Source organism: Pristiophorus japonicus, chromosome 9, assembly GCF_044704955.1.
Source record: "Pristiophorus japonicus isolate sPriJap1 chromosome 9, sPriJap1.hap1, whole genome shotgun sequence".
Taxonomy (NCBI): Eukaryota; Metazoa; Chordata; class Chondrichthyes; family Pristiophoridae; genus Pristiophorus; species Pristiophorus japonicus.
Window position 1 is genome coordinate 208,244,684 of NC_091985.1, and position 27,901 is coordinate 208,272,584.

General features: G+C 45.9%; 1 protein-coding gene, 1 long non-coding RNA gene and 1 pseudogene across 4 annotated transcripts in view; 2 read left to right on the top strand and 1 right to left on the bottom strand.

The window, feature by feature from the left end:
• Positions 1–3,491, top strand: part of LOC139273558 (uncharacterized) — a 37,844-nt gene extending 34,353 nt beyond the window's left edge. For 2 of the 3 annotated variants that reach the window (XR_011595196.1, XR_011595194.1), the window contains exon 6: positions 698–3,491. This is a non-coding gene — a long non-coding RNA (uncharacterized lncRNA). Of the gene's footprint in view, positions 1–668 lie in introns of all 3 variants that reach the window. The other variant, XR_011595195.1, reaches the window with a different exon arrangement.
• LOC139274091 (zinc finger protein 585A-like) overlaps positions 1–27,901 on the bottom strand; it is a 104,545-nt pseudogene that overhangs the window by 76,150 nt on the left and 494 nt on the right.
• The window catches only part of LOC139274094 (putative zinc finger protein 735), a 73,690-nt gene continuing 58,310 nt past the window's right edge, over positions 12,522–27,901 (top strand). Inside the window, exons 1-2 of the mRNA XM_070891139.1 lie at positions 12,522–12,881; positions 14,668–14,730. The gene's annotated coding sequence lies outside the window, so the exon portion shown is untranslated. The remainder of the gene's footprint in view (positions 12,882–14,667; positions 14,731–27,901) is intronic.

A 27,901-nucleotide genomic window follows, 5' to 3' on the forward strand; every position in this document is an offset into this window, starting at 1 on the left:
TAGCAGAGCGCATATGCGGCCATGTTTGTACAGGGACCATTAGTAGGCAGGGCTTCAGCGTCCCAGTGAATGTGGAACGGAACCGAGCCACCGTTCGGGGAGGAAAGAGAAGGAAACCAGTGAGTATAGAACTGAAATTCACTGCCACTTCTCTTCCAGTTACTTCACTGCCACTTCTCTTCTAGTTGCTTAGTGTAATTTCAGGGGTGGACAGTGAGGGGAACCAGTGATTGTAGAACTGAACCCAGCCAGAGTCAATACCTTCACGGGAGGAGAGGGAGGGGATTCAGTTAGTGCAGAATTGAACCCAGCCAAGGTCAGCATCTCCGGGGGTGGGGGGGACGGGAACCAGTGAGTGTAGAACTGTACCCAGCCAGAGTCAGCAATTTCAGGGGTGGACAGTGAGGGGAACCAGTGAGTGTAGAATGGAACCCAGCCAGAGTCAGCATCTTCAGGGGTGGAGAGTTAGGGGAACCAGTGATTGTAGCACTGAACCCAGCCAGACTTGGTGCAGGATAAACAGTCTTGAGCTGTGCGATGTGTTTGGATTTCAGCACAGGGCGGAGGGACAATGTGTGGGATGGTGATTTACAGGTTTAGAGAAACAGGAAAGAATGATACATAGAAATTAGAATGGTCTGTTCTGAATTTCTGTCCTTTACTTACAGTGATGAGTTTTGTCATCTCCTTTTACAAGGTATTAGAAGGGAAGATTTACAGACGGGAAACTCAAACAAAACATCACGTCAAGATCTGACAGATTCTCTCGATTCCTCAGGACCTGAATTTCATCGGCCTTTGACTGTGGAAGGAGAATTGTTTGTTCTGTCTGTGGGAAAAGATTTCAAACATCATTGTGACTAGAAAAGCATTGCTACGCACATGCCCGACTGAGAGTGTTCCAGTGCACTGACTGAAAAGAGCTTTAACCAGTTACACAGCCTGAAAAACATCACACCATTCACAGCGGGGAGAAACCATACATGCGTTCTGTGTGTGGACGAGGCTTCAACTGATCGTCCAACCTGGAGGGACACAAGGACACCCGCACTATGGAGAATCCGTGGAAATGTGAGGACTGTGGGAAAGGATTCAATTACCCATCTGAACTGGAAATTCATCAGCGCATTCACACTGGGGAGTGGCTGTTCACCTGCTCTGAGTGTGGGAAGGGATTCACTTGTTCATCCAACCTGCTGATACACGAGTGAGTTCACACTGGGAAGAGGCCGTTCACCTGTGCTGAGTGTGGGAAGGGATTCACTTGTTCATCCACCCTGTTGACACACCAGCGAGTTCACACTGGAGAGAGGCCATTCACCTGCTCTGAGTGTGGGAAGGAATTCACTAAATCATCCAATCTGCTGATACACCAGCGAGTTCACACTGGGGAGAGGCCATTCACCTGCTTTGAGTGTGGGAAGGGATTCATTTCTTCATCCCACCTTCTAAATCACCAGCGAGTTCACACTGGGGAGAGACCGTTCACTTGCTGAGTGTGGGAAGGGATTCACTCAGTCATCTGACCTGCGGAAACACCAGCGAGTGCACACTGGGGAGAGGCCGTTCATATGCTCCGTGTGTGAGAAGGGATTCACTCAATCATCCCACCTGCTGAAACATCAGTGAGTTCACACCGGGAGAGGCTGTTCACCTGCTCTGAGTGTGGGAAGTTATTCACTCAGTTATCCAACCTGCTGATTCACCAGTGAATTCAGACTGGGGAGAAGTTATTTACCTGCTCTAAGTGTGGAAAGGGATTTGCTCAGTCACCCTACCTGCTGAGACACCAACAAGTTCACAAGTGATTGCAAGGGTTACATTCTGCTGTTATTGCTGCTGTTAATCTCATCCCGACTGAATCATCTTCATTCTGACAGTGGATTTTGTTTCTGCTGATATTAATAACCCCTGTAACTGGGCTGGAGTTTAATATTTTGATATTTCAAATAACAGTCTGTTGATATTTGATGTCTCCATGATGAGAGGAGACAAATTGTTGTCCTGTTACCGACTGCTCCATTTTGGGGACTTTTCTCCTTCCTAACTAGATTATTTCAGTTCTCATACCTTTGGTTACTCTTATGGACAAGTTCCAGCTCCCCATACCTTCCAGTGTGCCGCTCCTAGCCTTGGTATCCAGGGAAGGTCTCAGTAACAAGCCTAGGATCACAAAACCCAGTCCTATCTGCACAGGAGAAAGTCTGTTATCTAACTCCTCGAATAGGCAAAATAGAGAATGATCCCAACTCTAAGAACATCTAGAATCTGTTGTAAATATCTTCCAAATCCTTACTGGTACAATCTGTCAATTGAAGTAATGGAAGATGAGAGCGGTGAGGGAACTTGGATTTTTTCATCATAGAATGTTTAGATTCAAAATATTACATTAGGATAAGAAAAGACTAAAGACCAGTGGTTTGTGCTTTCCACAGGAAGGCCACAGTGTTTTTATGTGCTTCTAACGTTGTTGACGTATGTTGAAGAAAATGTAGACTTGTGTCTCTGGACTATGCCGTATCCAGAGACTACCATATTGGGCAATGTCCAATTATTGGGATAAATTATTATAAAATTGAATTGTTATAGAATGGAAAAGTAGTGAAGTAATGCTAAGCTTACATCAAACCTTGGTTAGAACACAGAGGGTGCAAAGAAGATTTACAAGTATGATACCAGAAATGAGAGTGTATACCTATCAGGAAAGGATAGGCAAGCTGGGTCTCTTTTCTCTTGAAAAAAGAAGGCTGAGTGGTGACCTAATAGAGGGCTTTAACATTATGAATGATTTTGATAGACTAAATACAGAGAGAGTGTTTCCACTTATGGGAAAGAGCATAATTAGAGGCCATAAATATAAGATAATCACCAAGAAATCAAATAGGGAATTCAGAAGAAACTTCTTTACCCAGAGAGTAGTGAGAATGTGGAATTCACTACCACAGGGAGTGGTTGAAGCGAATAGTATAGATGCATTTAAGGGGAGGCTAGACAAGCATATGAGGGAACAGGGAATAGAGAATTGTGCTGATAGAGTTAGATGAGGAAAGACAGGAGGAGGCTCGAGTGGAGTGTAAATGCCGGCATGAACTGGTTGGGCCGAATGGTATGTTTCTGTGCTGTATATCCTACGTAATCCTAAAGTAAAATACTGCAGATGCTGAAATCTGGAATAAAAACAAAATGCTGGCTATCTCAGCAGGTCAGGCAGCATCTGTGGAGAGAAAGCAGAGTCTCGGGTCGATGACCCTTCATCAGAACTGGAGTGTTTGGAAAGAACAGTTTCTTAACAAGTGCTGAAAGGAGGAGGGGAAGAAAGAAAAAAGGGAAGGTCTGTGATAGGTTGGAAGACAGGAGAGATTAGAGAAACAGAATGGATGATGGCCCAAATTCAAATGGCAATGCCAGGAGTTAGAAAAACATGAGTCAAGATAGGGTGTGAATGGCAGGATAATGACCAACTACCATTAGAGACAAGGAGAAAAAAAGAAACAGGCTGAGGGGGGGCGGGGGGGGGGGGGGGGGGGGGGGGCGGGTGTGCGGAAAGAGAGCCAAAGGTTGGCTCTGAAATTTTTGAACTCGATGTTGAGTCCCGAAGGCTGTGAAGTGCCTAAACGAAAGATGAGGTGCTGTTCCTCGAGTTTGCATTGAGCTTCATTGGAACAGTGTAGGAACCGAGTATGGAGAGGTCAGAGTGGGAATGGAGTGGAGAATTAAAGTAACAGGCGACCGGAAGCTCGGTCACACTTGCGGACTGAACAGAGGTGCTCCGCAAAGCAGTCACCCAATCTACGCTGTAGAGGAGACCACATCGTGAGCAGTGAATACAGTATACTAAATTGAAAGAAGTACAAGTAAATCGCTGTTTCACCTGGAAGGAGTGTTTGGGACCCTGGATAGTGGAAAGGGAGGAGATAAAAGGGCAGGTGTTGCATCTCCTGTGGTTGCATTGAAAGGTGCCGTGGGAAGGGGAGGGGTGCTAGGGGTGACTGTGGAATGGACCAGGGTGTCGCGGGGGAATGGTCCCTTTGGAATGCTGAGAGGGGAGGGGAGGGGAAGATGTGATTGGTGGTAGGACCTATCACAGACCTTCCCTTTTGTTCTTTCCCTCCCTCCCCCTTTCAGTGCTTGTTAAGAATCTGTTCTTTCCGAACACTCTCCAGGTCTGACGAAGAGTCATCGACCCGAAACGTTAACTCTGCTTCCTCTCCTATGTAATCCTATTTTTCAAGACACATTGGTCGAAGGGGAAGATAAATAGCTTGCATCCAAATGTAATTGTTACTTTTGTCTTCTTTGTAAAATCACAAAGTCTGGGCATAATTTTTTGTAAAATTAAAATTGATGATATAAATTGATAAGAGTTGCTGGTCAAGCACATGGGAAGGGAAATTTAGCTGAAATTTAAGGGGATAATCAAGTTTTATTTTTGAAAAGGTCAAGTCTATGTGGTTCCGTCCAAACTATGTATTCAGGAAGAAGTTTTGGGGGGGAAGGTTGTTGTGTTAAAGGTAACTAACATCCTTCATCTTGCAGACTGATGTGCTCTCTAGCATATTTTGGGGAATAAAAGGTCCAAGAAGAGGTTCGTTTAAATAAAATTAAATAAACAAAATGGGTTGAAACTTGGAGCAAGTGGGAATGTTTGATCTATATTTTAAGATATTATGATAATATTGTATTAGACAGTAAAGTTCCTCTGGGGCCCAGTGAACACTCCATAAAATTGAATGAGAGGACATGAGTGAGGATATAAGATGAAACCAGGAAAATTACACCATCAAATGGGAATTTTTTTAAATCATTGATATTTGGTGAATTGGCATAAATCACCTGGGTGCAATCTAATGTTAATGTAAATTCTTGTGAAAGTCAGAGAAGTGTAGTAAATTGATAAGCTTTTTCTTGGGGTGTTTGTCTCATTGCCTATACTGAACAATAAGGAAACTGAATTTGATAGCTTAGCCATTACCCGAGACATCGGGACCATGCAAAGGGAGATGAGCAAAGATCTGCAGACACCCTACGATCTTTTGATAAGATCACCTGAAAGCCCGAGAATGGCTTGGATCAGATGTTATGGCATGATATTAAGATACTCGTGTGTGTGTGTGTGTGTGTGTGTGTGTGAACAAACGAGTCTCAGACGTGCTCAGTTATCGACAACAGCACAACATGAAATGGCTACTGTGGCTCAGGTGAGACAGATTTTTAAACCATCAAGGCTATGACACATTCTCCAGAGAGAAACCAACTTTGAAATAATCAGGATAGAGTTAAACACATTGCTACCTGCCAGAGGCATTAATATTAAAAGTAAAGAGCATGCTGATCAAATTAGGATTTCCTTACAGCGAGAATGGTCATCAGTTTCAAGGCCTCCACTAAGTACTGAACAAAGAAAGCTTGTAGGGAGGCCAAAAACAAAAAATATCAGTCTGTCTTTGTCTGGACAAAGTGGCCATGGCTGTATAAAAATCAGCTACAAGCTGAAGGTGGGAGACAAGGAGGCCATACCTAACAGGTTCCATATCAAAGCATGGATCCAAGTGAGTGGTGTATTTGGACTTCCACAAGGCATTTGTTAAGGCACCACATAAAAGGTTATTGCACAAGATAAAAGTTCATGGGGTTGGGGGTAATATATTAGCATGGATAGAGGATTGGTTAACTAACAGAAAACAGAGAGTTAGGATAAATGGTTCATTCTCGGGTTGGCAAACAGTGACTAGTGGGATACCGCAGGGATCAGTTCTGGGACACCAACTATTTACAATCTATATTAACGACCTGGATGAAGGGACCGAGTGTAATGTAACCAAGTTTTATGGTGATACAAAGATGGGAGGAAAAGCAATGTGTGAAGAGGATACAAACAATCTGCAAAAGGACATATATAGGCTAAGTGAGTGGGCAAAAGTTTGGCAGATGGGGTATAATGTTGGAAAGCGTGAGGTCATGTACTTTGGAAGAAAAAAAATCAAAGAGCAAGTTATTATTTAAATGGAGAAAAATTGCAAAGTGCTGCAGTGCTGGGGGTGCTTGTGCATGAAACACAAAAGGTTAGTATGCAGGTACAGCAAGTGATCAGGAAGGCCAATGGAATCTTGGCCTTTATTGCAAAGGGGATGGAGTATCAAAGTAGGGAAGTCTAGCTACAGTTGTACAGGGTATAGGTGAGGCCACACCTGGAATACTGCATGCAGTTTTGGTTTCCATATTTACGAAAGGATATACTTGCTTTGGAGGCAGTTCAGAGAAGGTTCACAGGGTTGATTTTGGAGATGAGGGGGTTGACTTATGAGGAAAGGTTGAGTAGGTTGGTCCTCTACTCATTGGAATTCAGAAGAATGAGAGGTGATCTTATTAAAACATATAAGATTATGAGGGGGCTTGACAAGGTGGATGCAGAGAGGATGTTTCCACTGATAGGGAAGAATAGAACTAGAGGGCATAATCTTAGAATAAGGGGCCACCCATTTAAAACTGTGCTGAGGAAGAATTTCTTCTCTCAGAGGGTTGTAAAATAATATGGTAGAATTCTTTATTAAGTTGGAGAGTGACACAGTTAATTCAGAGACTAGGGTCTTGAACTTAAAGAAAGGTAGCTTTGATGGTATGAGACGTGAATTGGCTAGGATAGACTGGCGAATGATACTCAAAGAGTTGAAGGTGGATAGGCAATGGAAGACATTTTAGATCACATGGATGAACTTCAACAATTGTACATTCCTGTCTGGCATAAAAATAAAACGGGGAAGGTGGCTCAACCGTGGCTAACCAGGGAAATTAGGGATAGTGCTAAATCCAAGGAAGAGGCATATAAATTGGCCAGAAAAAGCAGCAAACCTGGGGACTGGGAGAAATTTAGAATTCAGCAGAGGAGGACAAAGATTTAATTAGAAGGGGGAAGATAGAGTATGAGAGTAAGCGTGCAGGGAACATAAAAACTGACTGCAAAAGCTTCTAAAAATATGTAAAGAGAAAAAGATTAGTGAAGGCAAATGTACGTCCTTTGCAGTCAGAATCAGGGGAATTTATAACGGGGAACAAAGAAATGGCAGACCAATTGAACAAATACTTTGGTTCTGTCTTCACTAAGGAAGACACAAATAACCTTCCAGAAATACTAGGGGACCGAGGGTCTAGCGAGAAGGAGGAACTGAAGGAAATCCTTAATAGTCAGGAAATTGTGTTGGGGAAATTGATGGGGTTGAAGGCCGATAAATCCCCAGAGCCTGATAGTCTGTATCCCAGAGTACTGAAGGAAGTGGCCCTAGAAATAGTGGATGAAATAGTGGTCATTTTCCAACATTCTATAGACTCTGGATCAGTTCCTATGGATTGGAGGGTAGCTAATGTAACCCCACTCCCAAAGGAGGGAGAGAGAAAACAGGGAATTATAAACCAGTTAGCCTGACATTAGTAGTGGGGAAAATGTGGAATCAATTATTAAAGATGTAATGCAGCACATTTGGAAAGCAGTGACAGAATCAGTCCAAGTCAGCAAGGATTTATGAAAGGGAAATCATGCTTGACAAATTTTCTAGAATTTTTTGATGATATAACTAGTAGAGTGGACAAGGGAGAACCAGTGGATGTGGTGTATTTGGACTTTCAAAAGGCTTTTGACAAGGTCCCACACAAGAGATTAGTGTGCAAAATTAAAGCACATGGTATTGGGGGTAATGCATTGATGTGGATAGAGAACTGATTGGCAGACAAGAAGCAAAGTGTAGGAATAAACGGGTCCTTTTCAGAATGGCAGGCAGTGACTAGTAGGGTACCACAAGGTTCCGTGCTGGGACCCCAGCTACTTACAATATACATTAATGATTTAGACGAAGGAATTGAATGTAATACCTCCAAATTTGCAGATGACACTAAGCTGGGTGGCAGTGTGAGCTGTGAGGAGGATGCTAAGAGGTTGCAGGGTGACTTGGACAGGTTAGCTGAGTGGGAAAATGCATGGCAAATGCAGTATAATGTAGATAAATGTGAGGTTATCCACTTTGGTGGCAAAAACAGGAAGGCAGAATAATATCTGAATGGTACAGTTGTACAGGGCATTGGTGAGGCCACACCTGGAGTATTGTGTACAGTTTTGGTCTCCTAACCTGAGGAAGGACATTCTTGCTATTGAGGGAGTGCAGCGAAGTTTCACCAAACTGATTCCCGGGATGGCGGGACTGACCTATCAAGAAAGACTGGATCAACTGGGCTTGTATTCACTGGAGTTCAGAAGAATGAGAGGGGACCTCATAGAAACGTTTAAAATTCTGACGGGGTTAGACAGGTTAGATGCAGGAAGAATGTTCCCAATGTTGGGGAAGTCCAGAACCAGAGGTCACAGTCTAAGGATAAGGGGTAAGCCATTTAGGACCGAGATGCGGAGGAACTTCTTCACCCAGAGAGTGGTGAACCTGTGGAATTCTCTACCACAGAAAGTTGTTGAGGCCAATTCACTAAATATATTCAAAAAGGAGTTAGATGAGGTCCTTACTACTAGGGGGATCAAGGGGTATGGCGAGAAAGCAGGAATGGGGTACTGAAGTTGAATGTTCAGCCATGAACTCATTGAATGGCGGTGCAGGCTAGAAGGGCCGAATGGCCTACTCCTGCACCTATTTTCTATGTTTCTATGTGACAGATTAGGAAAAGAGGAGGTGCAATGAGACCTGGGTGTCATGGTACATCAGTCATTGAAAGTTGGCATGCAGGTACAGCAGGCGGTGAAGAAGGCAAATGGCATGTTGGCCTTCATAGCGAGAGAATTTGAGTATAGGAGCAGGCAGGTCTTACTGCAGTTGCACAGGGCCTTCGTGAGGCCACACCTGGAATATTGTGTGCAGTTTGGTCTCCTAATCTGAGGAAGGACATTCTTGCTATTGAGCGAATGCAGCGAAGGTTCACCAGACTGATTCCCGGGATGGCAGGACTGACATATGAGGAAAAACTGGATTGAGTAGGCTTATGTTCACTGGAATTTAGAAGAATGAGAAGGGATCTCATAGAAACATATAAAATTCTGACGGGATTGGACAGGTTAGATGCAGGAAGAATGTTCCCGAAGTTGCGGAAGGCCAGAACCAAGGGTAAGGGGTAAGCCATTTAGAGATGAGAAACTTCTTCACTCAGAGAATTGTGAACCTGTGGAATTCACTGCCACAAAAAGTTGTTGAGGCCAGTTCATTAGATATATTCAAAAGGGAGTTAGATGTGGCCCTTACAGCTAAAGGGATTAAGGGATGTGGAGAGAAAGCAGGAAAGTGGCACTGAAGTTGCATGATTAGCCATGATCATATTGAATGGTGGTGCAGGCTAGAAGGATGGAATGGCCCACTCTTGCACCTATTTTCTATGTTTCTATCTATCGTGTGTAGCTTCTGTGTGACCTTTGTGATGAATGTGGTACAGAATGGACTGGGCAACATAGAGGGTAGTCAAACCCCTTTGTTTATTCAAGAAGAACAAATGCTTTAAAGGAACCAAGACATAAACTATGATGTGATGCAGAAAATGAGAATGGGGTCTTTGGCCCCCAGGGAACGGGAAAGAAATGAAGATATTAGACTAGTGGGATCGGTCTTGTCTTTGTTAAGGAAAAATGGAAATGAAACGACACATTGGAAGGTGTAAAGGGTAGAATCGGTTGCAATGTTGGTAGACTCTGAGCTAGGTCTGATCCATAAACAGTATGAGGAGTATCCAAGATATCTGATTAAGAAGGGAGGAACTTGGATAGCACCAGATATGCAGTGGTGTACTCTGAAAGGGATAACATGGGTTTGTAGTTGTGACAAAGTCCATCAACACACTGTTCCAGCTTGTGGGTTCACCCTCAACAAAGAATCGTCAAAATGCCAGATTGGAATAATTAAATGGGGCGAAGACCATGTATAAAGGAAAAGGACAGTTTTGTGTGGCTACTGCTGCCACGTATATGATTGTGGGTTCAACCCGAAGCCCCATGCTAAAACATCACTTTTGCTTGATTTCACTGAGGAACATGCCTATCGGTGCTAAAACATTGGTACTGGTACATCATCATAATGCCACTAATCTGTAGATAAGACAGCCTCTGGAGGATGAAGCCATTCGAGCCATTCCGCATCTGGGACACTATACACCTCCCCTGTCGATGACTTTAAAGCTCATAATTGAGTGAATTAAGATACCCCAGAAACACATAGTGCAAATGATACAGACAAATATCGAGACAGAAAAGGCAATCCTGGGCCTTGGGAATCATGAATGGTGTGAAGTAGGATCTAATGTTGAACGACATCCTTGGGCTAGACTGTTCCAGATGGGATTGGTGAGTAGTGGTGCGACCGAGGCAGCCTTAGTGATGGACTTTGGACTAATAAAGTTACGCAACAAACTTATGTATCTTTGTGAGTTTGTTGAATCGATTGACGTGCTACCTGGTGAGCGCGATAACGTCAAATCAATCAGCGTTAAGAAAGAAAGAGCACGTTTCATGGCCACAGGATGTCCCAAAGTGCTTTACAGCCAATTAAGTTTAGAAATGTAGGAAATATGACATACAATTTGTGCTCACAGCAAGCTCCCACAAACAGCAATGTGATAATATCCAGATCACCTGTGGTATTGGTTGTCATTTCGCTGTCATTCTGCCTTTGAAACTGACGGTAATTCAGGATTTAGCGCATCTGCAACATAATGCATAAATACTAAAGTTGTGGTCTGTCATTCACTGCTCCCCCACAGGATGTGATGTTCTCCTCAGCGCAGAGTTGGCAATCATGGAATTCTCTCGACTCTGGGAAACTGATGAAAACTACTGCTCTTCCGCAGAAATACCGCTGTTAAATTCTCCATTAAAAGTTAGGTATAACTGGGATTTTAACAGCGTGCTGACTGCTTAAGAAAGAAAAAGGTTGGGCAGTGTCAAATTTATCCATTTTAATAAAAAAATAAAATTGTTAAGTAACTTTAAAAAAAAGTTAGTTCACCTTTATTTCAGATTTGTCATTTCCCCATGTGCAAGCCACAATCTTTGTTTTGCTCTAACATTTTTTAAGTTAGAATTTGAAGAGCTTAGCCACCTCCTTTTTCACGGCCTGTGAAAATTCTGCATTTAGATTGGATGTTTAAACAGCTTGTTGATATTGCAGCAGCTCGCGCTAGGAGATTCCCACTGTACTCTCTTGATTTGAATTACATGTCAGAAAACCCAAACTTCTTGACACAGAGATCGCCACATTTTTGTGCGAAGCTTACTTCGGGGCTGGGGGTGAAAGTCTTCGCTTCGCCACTGGCCGCAAATTCCGAGCCATTATGGAACAGTTTTTGCAGAGTGACCGAGGCTGCCTCTGAAACTGCATACAATTAGTATTTAAATAAGCTCGTATGGTGAAGCTGCTATCCCTTTGGCCCTTCGAAAAGCTGCTCATTGTGGCCCCTCTCCCAGATTCCAGCCCCAGCTCTGTGCTCAGTGGCCTCTCTCCCAGATTCCAGCCCCAGCTCTGTGCTCACTGTGGCCTCTCTCCCAGGTTCCAGCCCCAGCTCTGTGCTCACTGTGACCTCTCTCCCAGATTCCAGCCCCAGCTCTGGGCTCAGTGGCCTCTCTCCCAGATTCCAGCCCCAGCTCTGTGCTCCCTCTCCCAGATTCCAGCCCCAGCTCTGTGCTCACTGTGGCCTCTCTCCCAGATTCCAGCCCCAGCTCTGTGCTCACTGTGGCCTCTCTCCCAGATTCCAGCCCCAGCTCTGTGCTCACTGTGGCCACTCTTCCAGATTCCAGCCTCAGCTCTGTGCTCACTGTGACCTCTCTCCCAGATTCCAGCCTCAGCTCTGTGCTCACTGTGGTCCCTCTCCCAGATTCCAGCCCCAGCTCTGTGCTCACTGTGACCTCTCTCCCAGATTCCAGCCCCAGCTCTGGGCTCAGTGGCCTCTCTCCCAGATTCCAGCCCCAGCTCTGTGCTCCCTCTCCCAGATTCCAGCCCCAGCTCTGTGCTCACTGTGGCCTCTCTCCCAGATTCCAGCCCCAGCTCTGTGCTCACTGTGGCCTCTCTCCCAGATTCCAGCCCCAGCTCTGTGCTCACTGTGGCCACTCTTCCAGATTCCAGCCTCAGCTCTGTGCTCACTGTGGTCCCTCTCCCAGATTCCAGTCCCAGCTCTGGGCTCACTGTGGCTACTCTCCCAGATTCCAGCCCCAGCTCTGTGCTCACTGTGGTCCCTCTCCCAGATTCCAGTCCCAGCTCTGTGCTCACTGTGGCCCCTCACCCAGATTCCAGTCCCAGCTCTGGGCTCACTCAGCTGCTCTCACCTGGGGACCGCGTCACCATCGGCCCCCGCACACCTGAGCTGGGCACCAGGCCCCGCCCCCTTGCTGCGCCGCCATTGGTTGGAGGACCCGCCGCCAGCTCGCTCCGCCCATCTCCGCCGGGGCTCTTCCTATTGGTCCGAGCTCCTGTCAGTCAGGCCGAACCCACGTGGTGCTGGGCGGGCAGTTTGAGGCGGTTTGTTCTGGAACTTTCCTTCAGCTGGATGATGTGATTGACGGATGGGACAAGGATCCCGCAGCCTCTGCTGTTCAGGCCTGAATCATTGGGCCGGTTAGCAGCTTATTGAGGGCCCGCGGCCGGGGAGTGAGAAGCTGCTGCGATCCCGGGGGAACATCTTGTGGCGCCGCCCAGGTCCGTCAGTCTGGTCATTAGCCGCAACACCCGGGCTCGGCCCCGCCCACAACCAGGCTCAGCCCCGCCTCTCGCACACTCCGATTGGTTGGAGGACTAACTGCCCGCTCGATCCTCCAGCCCCGCCCCCGCTCTTTCTATTGGTCCGGAGCTGCTGTCAATCACCCGGGCAATGTGAGCTGAGCATGCGCGGTGGGGCGGTTGTGTCTGAGGCAGCAGGTGAGAGATGGGCGGGTTAATAAACCTCGGGGGGCCGCGGGCTTCACACACACAGAGTGCTGTCCAAGAGACAACATTCCGCATTATCCGCTTCACACACACCCGCTGTGGGCCTTAGGCCCCGAACAACCGGCTCCGGGAGGTTGGTTGCTAGGCACTGCAGTGATGTCATAAAGCAGGGCCATTCAGCCCAGCGGGTCCTCTCCTTGTCCCTTTAAAGGTGGAGAGGTGGGACATCCTGTCTCAACACACATCCCCCCTGTTCATACTGAGAATCCCCGGGGAAGGGCCAGGGCCCAGAGTGTGGAACACAACTAAGGGGGAAAGAGGAGGCGAGACGGTGCAGTGTGGGAAATGAGAGAGGAATCTGCTCATTCCCAGGGGCAGATCGAAGTGCTTTGAGTGGTGGGTCCAGCAATGAAAGTGAAACCAAACAAGAGGGAACAAATAAAAATGCAATCCAAGGGAACGGGAAGCGGGAAGAAACCACAACCAGCCCAAAAGTGGGACTAATCACCCAAAAAGGTCACTCTAGTCAGTTAGAAACTGCTCCTAGTGACTGTGTGCCTGCAGGACTCGGCTTCACACCAGTGTTTAATAGCACAGAGTGCTGGCCTCACACCCAGGGGTCAATGTGTTAGAATTCCAGGGGCAGTGAGAACATGCTTGGAAATATCCTGGAGAATATAAGAAATAGGACTAGGCCATTTGGCCCCTCGAGCCTGCTCCGCCATTCAATAAGATCATGGCTGATTTGATCTTGGTCTCAACTCCACTTCCCTGCCCGTTCCCCAAGCCCTTGACTCCATTCTCCTTCAAAAATCTGTATCACCACCTTAAATATGTTCAAAGACCCATCCTCCACAGCTCTCTGGGGTAGAGAATTCCAAAGATTCACGATTCTCTAAGAGAAGAAATTCCTCCTAATTTCTGTTTTAATTGGGCGACCCTTTATTCTGAAACTATGCTCCCTAGTTCTGGATTCCCCCATGAGGGGAAACATTCTCTCTCCATCTACCCTGTCAGGAGCAGTGAAAGCTCACTGGGCCCCAGCATATGCTCATCGCAAAACACCGGGAAAGGGAAAAGTCAGCTCTGAAGCCAGTTTGCTGCTCCTTCTGCCCAGCACTGCCTGCACCCCCGGCACACGGAGGGGGAATTTTAGCCTCAGTATTACAGATTTCATTTACAGGCTGGTGAGAGAAATAGTTCATACTGACACCGAGCTGTGTGATTGGTTCAGTCTGTATGTGACTGACGGGCTCTTTTAAATTTGAGTGGTCATGTATTCGAATTCCCCGTAACTCTAATGGTGGATATAAAAGAGAGATGTGTTCAAATCAAAGAGTCTCCTTGGAGATTCTCAGAGAAGTAATGGGTCAGCTTAAAACTCTGAAAAAGAGAAATTTTTTTAGAAGTTTCCAATCAGCAGTTTTTGACCGATATTGACTCCCACAGGGACGGAGAATTCTACAATAAGAAAGAACTGGTCATCATTTGAAAGGTATTAAAGGATTCGAGGGGCTCTTACATTTGGGCTCTTTATTTTGTTTACTCGAGGAGTTAGACAACAGACTTCCTGCTGTCAATAAGGAGTTGGATTATTGGACCATGATGTATTTACTTGTTCATATTTTGTTAAATACATTTGCTGAGTGGATTTAAATTCAAGATGAGGTTTGCAGGCATGATGATTTATTCACACATCGAAGGTGAGAGAAATGCTGTGGGGCACATGCTAAGTCCAGTAGCTGAACGTGATTAACAAACTGTGTTTTGTGTTTAGTGATCCCGGGCATGTTACCGAGCCCGTCCCTGGATACCAAGGCAAGGAGAGGCACTCTGGAAGGTAGGGGGAGCTGGGACTTGTCTATGAGAGGAACGAACAGATTTGAGAACTGAAATAATCTAGAATTAGAAAGGAGAAAATGCCCAAAATGGAGCAGTCAGTAACAGGACATCAATTAGTCTCCTCTTATCTTGGAACATTAAATATCGACACTGTTTTATTTGAAATATCAAAATATTAAACAGCAGCCCAGTTACAGGGGTTATTAACATCAGCAGAAACAAACCCCAACTGTCAGAATGAACATGGTTCAGCCGGGATGTGATTAACAGCAGCAATAATAGTAGACTCCCACCCCTGCAGTCACTTGTGAACTTGCTGGTGTGTCAGCAGGATGGATGAATGAGTGAATCTCTTCCCACACTCAGAGCAGGTGAATGGGCTCTCCGTGGTGTGAACTTGCTGGTGCGATAGAAGGTTAAATGAACTAATGAAACTCTTTCCACACTCAGAGCAGGTGAACGGTCTCTCCCCAGTGTGAATACGCTGGTGCGTTAGAAGGTTGGATGAACTAATAAATCCCTTCCCACACTCCAAACAGGTGAATGGCCTCTCCCCAGTGTGAACTCGGTGGTGTTTCAACAGACTGGATGACGGAGTGAATCCCTTCCCACACTCAGAGCAGGTGAACGGTCTATCCCCAATGTGAACTCGCTGGTGCTTTAGCAGGTTGGATGACAAATTGATTCCCTTCCCACACTCACAGGTGAACTGTCTCTCTGTAGTGTGAGCTCCCTGGTTTGTCAGCAGGTGGGATAACTGAGTGAATCCCTTCCCACACTCAGAGCAGGTGAAAGGCCTCTTCCCAGTGTGAATACGTTGGTGCTTTAGAAGGTTGGATGACTGAGCGAATCCCTTCCCACACCCAGAGCAGGTGAATGGCCTTTCCCCAGTGTGAACTTGCTGGTGTGTCAGCAGGTTGGATGACTGAGTGAAATGCTTCCCACAGTCAGAGCAGATGAACGGCCTCTCCCCAGTGTGAACTCGCTGGTGTGTCAGCAGGGTTGATGATGAAGGGAATCCCTTTCCACACATGGAGCAAGTGAATGGGCTCGCCCCAGTGTGAACTTGTTGGTGTGTCAGCAGATGGGATGACCGAGTGAATCCCTTCCCACACATGGGGCAGGTGAACGGTCTCTCCCCGGTGTGACTGCGTCGATGAGTTTCCAGCTCAGACGGGTAACTGAATCCCTTTCCACAGTCCCCACATTTCCACGGTTTCTCCGTGGTGCAGGTGTCCTTGTGACTCTCCATGGTTGGATGATCAGTTGAAGCCTCGTCCACACACACAACACGTGTAATGGTTTCTCCGTGCTGTGAATGGTGCGATGTTTTTTCAGGTTGTGTAACTGGTTAAAGCTCTTTCCACAGTCAGTGCACTGGAACACTCACACGGGTGTGTGTGTCTCGGTGCTTCTCTAGTCACGCCGATTTGTGAAATCTTTTCCTAAAGACAGAACAAGCAAATAATTCTCCTGCCATATTCAAAGGCCGATGATATTCAGGTCCGGAGGAATCAAGTGACTCTGTCAGATCTTGATGTGATGTTTGGTTTTTGTTTCCTGTCTGAAAATCTCCCCTTCTAATACTCTGTAAAAGGAGATTACAGAACTCATCACTAAGTACAGAACAGACAATTCTAGTTTCTATGGAACATTCTTTCCTCTCTTGTTTCCCCAAAGCTGCAAATCCCCGTTCCGCACTCTCCCTCCTCCCTGTGCTGAAAGCCAAACACATCGCACGTCTCAAGACAGTTTGTCCTCCGCTCCCAGTTTTCACCACCAACTCTGGCTGGGTGCAGTTTTACACTCACTGGTTCCCCTCCCTCTCCTCCCCTGAAAGTGCTGACTCTGATTGGGTGTAGTTCTATACTCACTGGTTCCCCTTCCTCTCCTCCCCTGAAAGTGCTGACTCTGGCGGGTTTCAGTTCGACACTCACTGGTTCCTCTCCCTCTCCTCCCCTGAAAGTGCTGACTCTGGCAGGTTTCAGTTCGACACTCACTGGTTCCCCTCCCTCTCCTTCCCTGAAGGTGCTGACTCTGGCGGGTTTCAGTTCGACACTCACTGGTTCCCCTCCCTCTCCTTCCCTGAAGGTGCTGACTCTGGCAGGTTTCAGTTCGACACTCACTGGTTCCCCTCCCTCTCCTTCCCTGAAGGTGCTGACTCTGGCTGGGTTCAGTTCTACACTCACTGGTTCCCCTCCCTCTCTCCCCTGAAGGTGCTGACTCTGGCAGGTTTCAGTTCTACATTCACTGGTTCCCCTCCCTCTCTCCCCTGAAGGTGCTGACTCTGGCAGGTTTCAGTGCTACACTCACTAGTTCCCCTCCCTCTCCTCCCCTGAAGGTGATGACTCTGGCAGGTTTCAGTTCTACACTCACTGGTTCCCCTTCCTCTCCTCCCCTGAAGGTGCTGACTCTGGCAGGTTTCAGTTCTACACTCACTGGTAACCTGAAATATAACAGAAAATAATGGAAATACTCAGGCAACATCTGTAGAGATAGAAATTAGAGTTAAGGTATCAGGTCACTTTCCTTTCATCAGAACTGGAAAATAGGAGCAGGGGTCGGCCCTCCGGCCCCTCGAGCCTGCTCCGCCATTCAATAAGATCATGGCTGATCATCAACCTCAACTCCACTTTCCCGCCCCATCTCCCTATCTCTTGATTCCTTGAGACTCCAAAAATCTATCTATCTCAGTCATGAATATAAGTTTTAAATAAGTGCAGAGGCAGGGAAAGGGGAGGAAAGACAGGAGTGATTAAATGACAAAAGGGATGATGGAGCAAGGCAAAAGGAGATGGTGATGGGACAAGAAACAAAAGATGGGTCTGGAGGAGGTGTAAATGGCAATAGGAGATCATTACCAACAGCTGCTGTACTAAACAATGGGAGCAGTGGTTATGGTGAAATTGTGGAAATCAATGTTGAGTCCGGAAGATGAAATTCTGTGCCTCGAGCTTTATTAGAACAGTGGAGGAGGCCGAGGACAGCGAGGTCAGAGTGGGAGTGGTCCGGAGAATTTCAGTAACAAGCGATCGGAAACTCAGAGTCATGCTTGCGACTGAACGAAGGTATTCCGCGATGCGATCACCCAATCTGCATTTGGTCTCTCCAATGTCGAGGACACTGCATCACGAGCAGCGAATACAGTATACTAAATTCAAAGTAGTACAATAAATCGTTGTTTCACCTGGAAGGAGTGTCTGTGGCCCTGACGGTGGGAAGGGAGGAGGTGAAAGGGCAGGTGTTGTATTTCCGATTTTAAAGTAGGAAATGAGGCAATTAATTTGTGCACAGAAAGCTCCCACAAACAGCAATGAACAGATAACGTATTTTAGTGATGTTGATTGAGGGATATATATTGGCCAGGACACCGAGGTAACTCCCCTGCTCTTCTTCGATATAGTGCCATGGGATCTTTTAAATCTACTCTAGTTGCAGCCGGGTCCTCGGTTTAACGTCGCATCACAAGAGACGACATCTCTGACAGTGCAGTGCTGCACTGGAGTGCCAGCCTGGATTTTTGTGCTCAAGTCTCTGGAGTGGGACTTAAGCAGCTCTGAGAACAAGGGGATCTAAATCTGGACCCATCTGTTACAATTCTATGGGCTGTAAACTGTCTCCCCAGCATTTACCAGCGCCTTCAGGAGAGATGCTGAGAAAGCCCCTGTGTGCAGAGTGAGAACAAAATCAATGAGTCAATGATTTTCTCTCCCGGTCACTGGGACCCTGAAGCCCCGCCCACTCTTTGTTGCTTTACAAATATGGACAAAGAAGTTCCTTTGAACCATCCCGTAATATAACTATATCACATAAGATGTGAAATCAGTTATTTTCTGCATAATTTATCTTTTTTGATCCGATTTCATAAAAATCCTCCACACACATTGCATATGACAGGGGACAAGAGAGAGAGAGGGAAACCAGTCTCCATTTCTCCTTCATTTACAGACCCTCCCTGGTCTGTCACCAATTCTCCTTCATTTACAGATGCTCCCTGACCAATCACCAATTCTCCTTCATTTACAGACACTCCCTGACCATTCACCATTTCTCCCTCAATGACAGATGCTCCCTGACCAATCACCAATTCGCCTTCATTTACAGACCGGTCTGTCACCATTTCTCCTTCATTTACAGATGCTCCCTGACCACTCCATGTTTCTGCTTCATTTGCAGACGCTCCCTGACGAGTCACCGCTTTGTGGACCTTTCTGTTGTGGCTTTCAACAATAAAAACCCTGTGGGGTGGAGCAAACATTGCAACATTTGGTAGTGAAATGGATTAGTGCAGGACAGACAGCAGGGATTATTTGAGGAAATAACACAGTGCAGTGAGAAAGGAAATGCAGGGGATGTTGTGTAGATGGATTGTCAAAGGGTGTTTGATAAGGTGCCGGACAGGAGGCTTGTTGATCAAATCACGGTATTAAAGGGAATGGGGCAGCGTGGAGAGGATGTTGGGTAAAGGGCAGAAAACAGAGAGTAGTGGTTAATGGAGGTTTTTCAGAGTGGAGGAATGTAAACAGTGGTGTCCCCAGGGTCAGTATTGGGACCATTGCTCTGCTCAATGTAGAGAAATGATCTGGGCTTGGATATATGGGGCACACGATCAAAATCTCCAGAGGAGACCAAAAAAGGGACGATGGCCAACTGTGAAATGACTAAGTAGTTTCAGTATGAATACACAGGTTAGTAAATAGGGTGGGTAGATGTCAGATGAAATGTAACCGAGATAAATGTGAGGTGATATTTCTTTGTCCCAAAATGTGTGAGGAAAAGTACATTAAATGGTAAAAATGTAAAAGCAGTAGAGAAGCAGAAAAGGAAAGGGGTGTTAGATTCTAGCTAATGCCTTGTAACATCGGTGGTATGAGACGTGAATTGGCTAGAATAGACTGGCAAATGATACTTAAAGGGTTGGTGGTGGATAGGCAATGGCAAACATTTAAAGATCACATGGATGAACTTCAACAATTGTATATCCCTGTCTGGAGTAAAAATAAAACGGGGAAGGTGGCTCAACCGTGGCTAACAAGGGAAATTAGGGACAGTGTTAAGTCCAAGGAAGAGGCATATGAATTGGCCAGAAAAAGCAGCAAACCTGAGGACTAAGAGAAATTTAGAATCCAGCAGAGGAGGACAAAGTGTTTAATTCGGAGGGGGAAAATAGAGTATAAGAGGAAGCTTGCTGAGAACATAAAAACTGACTGCAAAAGCTTCTATAGATATGTGAAGAGAAAGAGATTAGTGAAGACAAATGTAGGTCCCTTGCAGTCAGAATCAGGTGAATTTATAATGGGGAACAAAGAAATGGTGGACCAATTGAACAAATACTTTGGCACTGTCTTCACGAAGGAAGACTCGAATAACCTTCCGAAAATACTAGGGGACCGAGGATCTAGCGAGAAGGAGGAACTGAAGGAAATTATTATTAGTCAGGAAATTGTGTTAGGGAAATTGATGGGATTGAAGGCTGATAAATCCCCACGGCCTGATAGTCTGCAGCCCAGAGTACTTAAAGAAGTGGCCTTAGAAATAGTGGATGCATTGGTGATCGTTTTCTAACAGTCTGTCGACTCTGGATCAGTTCCTATGGACTGGAGGGTAGCTAATGTAACACCAATTTTTAAAAAAGGAGGGAGAGAGAAAACGGGGAATTATAGACCGGTTAGCCTGACATCGGTAGTGGGGAAAATGCTGGAATCAATTATTAAAGATGAAATAGCAGCGCATTTGGAAAGGATTGACAGGATCAGTCCAAGTCAGCATGGATTTATGAAAGGAAATCATGCTTGACAAATCTTCTATAATTTTTTGAGGATGTAACTAGTAGAGTGGACAAGGGAGAACCAGTGGATGTGGTGTATTTGGACTTTCAAAAAGCTTTTGACAAGGTCCAACACAAGAGATTGGTGTGCAAAATTAAAGCACATGATATTGGGGGTAATGTATTGACGTGGATAGAGAACTGGTTGGCAGACAGCAAGCAGAAAGTCGGGATAATCGGGTCCTTTTCAGAATGGCAGGCTGTGATTAGTGGGGTACCATAGGGCTCAGTGCTGGAATCCCAGCTATTTACAATATACATCAATGATTTAGATGAAGGAATTGAGTGTAATATCTCCAAGTTTGCAGATGACACTAAGCTGGGTGGCTGTGTGAGCTGTGAGGAGGATGCTAAGAGGCTGCAGGGTGACTTGGACAGGTTAGGTGAGTGGGCAAATGCATGGCAGATGCAGTATAATGTGGATAAATGTGAGGTTATCCACTTAGGTGGCAAAAACATGAAGGCAGATTATTATCTGAATGGCGGGCAGATTAGGGAAAGGGGAGGTGCAACGAGACCTGGGTGTCATGGTACATCAGTCATTGAACGTTGGCATGCAGGTACAGCAGGCGGTGAAGAAGGCAAATGGCATGTTGGCCTTCATAGCTAGGGGATTTGAGTATAGGAGCAGGGAGGTCTTACTGCAGTTGTACAGAGCCTTGGTGAGGCCACACCTAGAATATTGTGTTCAGTTTTGGTCTCCTAATCTGAGGAAGTACGTTCTTGCTATTGAGGGAGTGCAGCGAAGGTTCACCAGACTGATTCCCGGGATGGCAGGACTGACATATGAGAAGAGACTGGATCGACTGGGCCCGTATTCACTGTAGTTTAGAAGAATGAGAGGGGGATCTCATAGAAACATATAAAATTCTGACCGTTAGATGCAGGAAGAAAGTTCCCAATGTTGGGGAAGTCTAGAATCAGGGGTCACAGAGTAAGACTAAGGGGTAAGCCATTTAGGACCAAGATGAGGAAAAACTTCTTCACTCAGAGAATTGTGAACCTGTGGAATTCTCTACCGCATAGAGTTGTTGATGTCAGTTCGTTAGATATATTCAAGAAGGAGTTTGATATGGCCCTTATGGCTAAAGGGATCAAGGGGTATGGAGAGAAAGCAGGAAAGGGGTACTGAGGTGAATGATCAGCCATGATCTTATTGGTGCAGGCTCGAAGGGCCGAATGGCCTACTCCTGCACCTATTTTTTATGTTTCTATGTTTCCAGACTCCCACCACCCTTTGGGTAAATAAATTTCCCCTCAATACTTCCATGCAATTACTTTAAATCTGGCCCTCTGGTTGTTGAACCCTCTGCCAAGGAACACAGGTCCTTTCTATCCACTCTATCCAGGCCCCTCATAATCTTATACACCTCAATCAGGTCTCCCCTCAGCCTGCTCTGTCCCAAAGAAAACAGACCTAGACTATCCAATCTTACCTCATAGCCAAAGTTCTACAGACCAGGCAACAATCTGGTAAATTTCCTCTGCACCCTTTCCTGTAATATGGTGACCAGAACTGCATACAGTACTCCAGCTGCAGCCTAACCAGTGTTTTATGCAGTTCAAGCATACGTCCTTGCCTCTTGTATTCCAGGCCTCGACTGATAAAGGTAAGTATTCCACATGCCTTCTTAATCACCTTATCTACCTGGCCTGCTACCTTCAGGGATCTGTGAACCTGCACTCCAAGGTCCATTTGTTCCTCTACATCTTTCAATGCTGTACCAGTTAATGTGTATTCCTTTGTCTTGTTAGACCTCCCCAAATGCATTATCTCGCACTTCTCCGGATTGAATTCCATTTGTCACTGTTCTGCAGCTTTCTTAATTATCAACTACACAGCCTATTTTAGTGTCATCTGCAAACTTCTTAATCATATCCCCAACATTCAAGTCTAAGTCATTGATACATACCATAAAAAGCAAGGGACCCTGCACTGAGCCCTGCAGAATCTCACTGGATACAGCCTTCCAGTCACAAAAACAACCATCAACCATTACCCTTTGCTTCCTTCCTCTGAGCCAATTTTGGATCCAACTTGCCTCTTTACCTTGGATCCCATGGGCTTTTACTTTCGTAACCAGTCTGCCATGTGGGACCTGATCAAAAGATTTGCTAAAATTCATGTGCACGACAATATATGCACTGATCTCATCGACCCTTCTGGTTACCTCCTTGAAAAATTCAATCAAGTTAGTCAGGCACGACCTTCCCTTAACAAATCCATGCTGACTGTCCTTGATTAATCCATGTCTTTCCAAATGAAGATTTATTCTTTCCGTCAGGATTTTTTGCAATACTTTTCCCACCACTGAGGTTAGCTGACTGGCCTGTAATTACTTGGTCTATCCCTTTCTCCCTTTTTAAGCAAAGGTCTTGGTCGGCTGGCGCGGACACGATGGGCCAAAATGGCCTCCTTCCGTGCTGTACATTTTTATGATTCTATGAAAAAGTATCGTTTATTCCTACTCTGTTTTCTGTCCATTAACCAATCATCAATCCAAGATAATATATTACCCTTAATCCCATGAGATGTATTTTAGCCATATTATGTTAAAGGCAAAGAGGTTGTTTCCACTGGTCGGGAAGACTAGAACTAGGGGGCACAGCCTCAAAATACGGGGAAGCCAATTTAAAACCGAGTTGAAAAGGAATTTCTTCTCCCAGAGGGTTGTGAATCTGTGGAATTCTCTGCCCAAGGAAGCAGTTGAGGCTAGCTCATTGAATGTATTCAAGTCACAGATAGATAGATTTTTAACCAATAAGGGAATTAAGGGTTACGGGGAGAGGGCGGGTAAGTGGAGCTGAGTCCACGGCCAGATCAGTCATGATCTTATTGAATGGCGGAGCAGGCTCAAGGGGCTAGATGGCCTACTCCTGTTCCTAATTCTTAAGTTCTTATGTTATCTCTAAAACCTACAAGGGGTTCAGATACACAAATCTTTAAAAGTAGGAGGACAAGTTGATAAAGTGGTTAAAAAACACATGGGATCCTAGGTTTTATAAATAGGGCTGTGGAGTACAAAAGGGCAAAGGTCATGTAAACCTGTACAAATCATTGGTTGGACTGCAGTTCGAATATTGTGTCAGGTTTTGGGGATCTTACACCAGGAAGGATGTGGAGGCCATGGAGAGGGTGCAGAGAGATTCACTGAGACGATACCAGGGAAGAGAGGCTTTAGTTATCAGGGGAGATTGGAGAAACTGGGGCTCTTTTCATTAGAACAAAGGGTAATTGGAGATCTGAGGGAGGTGTTCAAAGTTTGATCAGGTAAATGAGGAAAAACTATTTCCACCAGTTGGAGAGTCAGTAACTCGAGGACATCAAATTCAAATCATCACCAAAAGGCTCAGACCCAGGGAGGAACTATCGAGCACACTGTACAACAATGTTTGGGACACTCACTGTCCCTCCGGATCTGTGTCCGGGGGAGGAACTGATGCGTTTTTCTTATCTTTGTGTTAAATGATGTTCACATCGAGGTGACAGATGTCAGTGCTGGGGAATGGGGTATTCTGAGATCATATTGTCTGCCTGAAGCACTCTGCAGTCAGGTACAGCATGGGTTAAATACAGAGTAAAGCTCCCTCTACACTGTCCCATCAAACACTGCCAACCCATAATGAGCAGAGCTCAGGGAGGTTGGTTGCTAGGCACTGCAGTGATGTCATAAACAGGGCCATTCAGCCCAGCTGGTCCTCTCCTTGTCCCTTTAAAGGTGGAGAGCTGGGACATCCTGTCTCAACACACATCCCGCCCTGTTCATACAGAGAATCCCCGGGGAAGGCCCAGGGCCCAGAGTGTGGAACACAACCAAGGGGGAAAGAGGAGGAGAGAAGAGGAGGTAAATGAAGGAGTTGGGACTGAGGGCCACCAAGCTGAAGTTTTAGAGGAAGAGTGAGTTCAGTAGTTTAAGATCCAGGGAGAGAACAAGGCACATTGCACAAATTGCTACTATTTTACCCTTCTCTTCACTCTACCCCTGAAGGTGCTGACTCTGGCTGGGTTCGGTTCTACACTCACTGAATCCCCTCCCTCTCCTCCCCTAAAGGTGCTGACTCTGGCTGGGTTCAGTTCTGCACTCACTGGTTCCCCTCCCTCTCCTCCCCTGAAGGTGCTGACTCTGGCTGGGTTCAGTTCTACACTCACCAGTTTCTCTCTAATATGTGATCCATGTGCCCAATCTCCATGTGTGAACCTCGACAGTGAGTGTCGACAGGCTATTCCACTGTCCTCACCCGAGGCCTCATACATGCATTTTCCAGCAGGGTCACTGATCCCTCCTCCCAATGGCTCAGTGGGTAAAGGTAACGCCAAGTGTGACTGAGTCACATTAACAGGACAGACCCAGGTTTAATCCCGTCTGCATATCCTCACCACCTAATCCCCTGTAAAAGGAGTTTACAAATGTCATCACTGTAGGAACATAGGAACAGGAAAAGGCCATTCGGCCCCTTGAGCCTGTTCCGCCATTCAATTAAATCATGGCTGATCAGTATTTCAACTCCGTCTACCTGCCTTGGTTCCATCGCCCTTAATACCCTTGCCTAAGGAGAATCCATCAATCTCAGTTTTGTAATTTTCAATTATCTCCCAGCCTCAGTTTTATTGGGAACAGAGTTCTGGATTTCCACTATCCTTGAAGAATATAAGAGGATATGAAATAGGAGCAGGAGTGGGCCATGCGATCCCTCGAGCCTGCTCCGCCATTCAATAAGATCAAGTCTGATCTTGTATTTCAGCTCCACTTTCCCGCCCTATCCCCTTTTCCCTTGATTTCTTTAGTGTCCAAAAATCTATCGATCTCAGCCCTGAATATACTCAATGAGCATTTAGGGCAGAGAATTCCAAAGATTCACTACCCTCTGAATGAAGAAATTTCTCCTCATCTCGGTCATCTCTGGGCCTTAGCCTGAAACTGTGACCCCCTAGTTCTAGACTCTGAGCCAAGAGAAACAGCCTCTCAGCATTTGTGTGAGGAAGTGCTTCCTGACATCACCCTGAACGGCCTAGCTCTGATTTGAAGGTTATTTCCCCATGTTGTGGACTCCCTCACCACTCCTTAAGTGGTCTGCACAGAGCGGTCTTAAACGGAGTGCACTTAAACAGAATGGTTTATTTGGGAACTTGGAAAGAGTGGGAATTGGGAGAAGAGGGGGAAGGAGTTGCAGTTTTTTGCCCACACTGTTTGTAGTGTTTTGTGTTACAGGTAGATATTTAATGTCATTATCCATTATTAAATGCAGATCAAGTAAGAAGTCAAAGAACTAAACTGTAAACTAAGTTACTTAAATACAAATGTAATTACATTTAATTAAATAGAACAAGGTGATACAAGGCTGACAGTGCAGGTGGTGTGCCACAATTGCAGCATGTGGGAGTTTGTGAGAGCATTGTGATATCCCAGACAAACACCTTTGCAGGAAGTACCTGCATCTTGAGGAGTTTCAGCTCAGAGTTGTTGAGCTGGAGTCTGAGGTGCAGATATTGCAGGGTATCCAGGAGGGGGAGAGTTACCTGGACACTTTGAAAAGGAATGTAGTTGTGGCAGGGGACAGTATAGTCAGAGGGATAGATACTGTTCTCTGCAGACGCGACCGGGATTTTTGACGGTTGTATTGCCTGCCTGGTGCCGGGGCTAAAGAATCTCCTCACGGCTGCAGAAGAACTTGGAGTGGGAAGGGGAGGATCAGTTGTCGTGGTCCATGTAGGAGCCAACGACATAGGTAGAACTAGGAATGAGGTTCTGCTGAAAGAGTTTCAGGAGTTGGGGTCCAAATTAAAAAGCATTTTCAGGTTGGCAGGCTGTAACTAGTGGGGTGCCGCAAGGATCAATGCTTGGGGCCTCAGCTATTCACAATATATATCAATGATTGGGATGAGGGGACCAAATGTAATATATCCAAGTTTGCTGATGAACAAGCTAGGTGGGAATGTAGTTGTGAGGAGGCTGCAAAGAGGCTTCAAGGGGATATAGACAGGCTACGTGAGTGGGAAAGAACATGGCAAGTGGAATATAATGTGGAGAAATGTGAGGTTATCCACTTTAGTAGGAAAAATAGAAAAGCGGAGTATTTTTTTAAATTGTGAGAGATTGGGAAATGTTGGTGATCGGGTGTCCTTGCATACAAATCACTGAAAGTTAACATGTAGGTACAGTAAGCAATTAAGAAAGGAAATGATATGTTGGCCTTTATTATACGGGGATTTGAGCATAAGAGCAAAGATGTCTTGCTGTAATTATATAGAGCCACGGTGAGACCACACCGAGAGTATTGTGTACAGTTTTGGTCTCCTTACCTAAGGAAGGATATACTTGCCACAGAGAGAGTTCAACAAAGGTTCACCAGACTGATTCCTGGGATAGGGGGATTGTCCTCTGAGGAGAGATTGAGTAGACTAGGCCTATATTTTCTAGAGTTTAGATGAAATGCAATCTCATTGAAACATACACAATTCTTACAGGACTTGACAGGGTAGATACAAGGAGGATGTTTCCCCCCTGGCTGGGGAGTCTAGAACCAGGGGTCACAGTCTCAGAATAAGGGGTCGGCCATTTCGGACTGCGATGAGAAGAAATGTCTTCACTCAGAGGGTGGTGAATCTTTGGAATTCTCTATTCTAGAGGTCTGTGGCGGCTCAGTCGTTGAGTATATTCAAGACAGAGATTGATAGATTTTTGAATATTAAAAGGAATCAAGGGATATGGGGACAGTGCAGGAAAGTGAAGTTGAGGCAGAGGATCTTATTGACTGGCGGAGCAGGCTCGAGGGGCTGAATGGCCAACTCCTGCTCTTATTTCTTGTGTCTTATCTCCTTATGGACCTGCCACATAAATACTGTGGCTACAAGAGCAGGTCAGAGGCTGGGTAATCTGCAGCGAGTGTCTTAACTCCTGACTCCCCAAAGCCTTTCCACCATCGACAAGGCACAAGTCAGGAGTGTGATGGAATACTCTCCATTTGCCTGGAAGAGTGCAGCTGCAACACTCAGAAGCTCAACATCCAGGACAAAGCAGCCCGCTTCATTGACACCCCATCCACCACCTTAAACATTCACTCCCACCACCACCAGCGCACCGTGGCTGCAGTGTGTACCATCTACAAGATGCACTGCAGCAACTCCCCAAGGCTTCTTCGACAGCAGCTGCCAAACCCACAACCTCTACCAGCTAGAAGGACACAGGCAGCAGGCACATGGGAACATCACCACCTCCACGTTCCCTTCCAAGCCACCAAGACACCATCCTGATGGGAATATATCACTGTTCCTTTATCGTCGCTGAGTCAAAATCCTGGAACTCCCTCACTAACAGCACTGTGAAAATACCTTCACCACGCG